The sequence below is a fragment of the Dinoponera quadriceps genome, unplaced genomic scaffold, assembly GCF_001313825.1.
Source record: "Dinoponera quadriceps isolate SergipeBrazil2010 unplaced genomic scaffold, ASM131382v1 scaffold586, whole genome shotgun sequence".
Taxonomy (NCBI): Eukaryota; Metazoa; Arthropoda; class Insecta; order Hymenoptera; family Formicidae; genus Dinoponera; species Dinoponera quadriceps.
In genome coordinates, this window is record NW_014554764.1 from 1,078,606 (window position 1) to 1,080,566 (window position 1,961).

A 1,961-nucleotide genomic window follows, 5' to 3' on the forward strand; every position below is an offset into this window, starting at 1 on the left:
TATACGTAATATACGTAGTATACATATATATATACACGATAGGAAAATTACGAATGTGTGAATTACCTATGTGTCACTAGGTCACTATATACAATGTAACATCGTGTGAATAAACGGTTTTCTCCGTGCAAGCGTTTTCACTTCTGTCGTGCGCCCGGCATCGATTTCTTAACCACGACATTAACATCATTCCAATTTCGCTTAACAACCGTCGACTACTACGCTCGTGCGATTTTACTACCCGGGCCTACGTTTCGCAACTGCACAAATTCACTTTACGCCATCACGTTCGCGTTATCACCGACATCTGCACCCATTTTGGCTTTGATAGTAAACCAAAAAATTTCTTTTTTCCAGGTAAGGCCCTCAAGGTTGTCCGATTTCCTTCGAGCTGTGTTAACGTCATCACGCGAACACCGAAGCAAAGTCTCGACTTTCTCGTTCTCTCGACAGAAAGATAGAAAGAGAAAGAGAGAGAGAGAGAGAGAGAGAAACAGATAAACGCGTCTCGGTGGAGAGGAAACGTGCCGCCGGATCGATCTCTCGCCACGTCCCGCCGACGAGATGTGGCGACTCCAAGACGCGACTGCACTGGCAAGTCCGCCTGACGATAGCATCGTAGCCGAGGGCATCCACGGCGAGGGTTAGAAGACCGAATGAATGGCCGGATTGTCCTCGTGTGGAGAAAAATTTGGCCTCCATACGGGAATACCGACCTGTCGCGCGATAACGCACTGCAACTGAGGTATTATGGCGCAATGGGAGATCGGGGCGGCTCGGGGAAGCTGCTCCGACGTCGTCTCGCGGATGTCGAAAGACTTTGAACATCGTCGGCGGTTGATAGTCGAAAGCGGCTCCCTTCCACATCGGCTTTAAGCTTACTGAGCTATATACTTGGGTGAATGTTGTTTTCGAAAAACTTCGAAGATGCACTGAGAAAAGGTTTCTTCGGATTTAGTGCATTTGTTTGTTTAACTCGGGTTTGTTTGATATACACAATGAACATAATTTAATATCAAATAATATCAAATATTTTATCGGAATGAAAATATTGTTATTTCACTAAAGTGAGCAATGCTGTTTGATGGATAAAACAGTATTATTTAGAGGAAATAATATTTTACATTTTCTGTCAATTTCACACATTTTCACACATTTCAATATCCAAACGAAGCGCTTCTTCGATGCAAGGGAATTAGCTGTTCGATTCAATCGTACATTGATCCGATCGAGTACGACATAAACTGAAATTTTGATTAAGTCGTTTCTCAAACTATTTCTCCCGCTAAGTACGAAAATATTGTCATCAGCGACAGAACACGCGAATCATTTATTCCGCGGCGTTCTGCTGCGCAATTATTGCCAGCGAGTCGCTCGGCAAATTCCTCCGCGCGAAGAAGCATCGTTGCACCGATAACGATATCGCAGTCTAGATCGCTCGTCTGAGTGATGCGCGCAACCACGCGCAATTTTTCGAATAGTCTTCATGCTGCACGAGCTCCTCCCATCTGGACGAATGGCGACGCATTAAGGTAATAACGTCGGAATTGAAGTGGCCGCGCGAGGGTGGGTCTCTGACTTCATTCGCGCCAACAAATATTACACGCGGGAGATAAGCGGCGCGAGCGAGAGAGCTCGGCGCTAATTGAGACGACAGAAAGTGCGTTTACGCCGAGCTTCTGAAAGAGATCCCTCACGGAGACCTTAACCCAGCGAATTTGCCTCGCGAACGGCTCGTCGGGAAAGAAAATACCAAATCGGGTGACTTATTGCGGAAACGTCGCGCTTTCCCTCCCTTATTTGTAACCCGCGGAGCGGCTCTGCCGGTTGGAACGCATCCTAATCACCGGGGAAAAAATTTGGCACGCTCGTCTTAACGAGCGTAACTCCGGCGGCATAGACCGTGGTGAATGTCCTCGGAGGAGGAGGAGGAACGCGCGAGCCTCTGCCGGATAATCGCA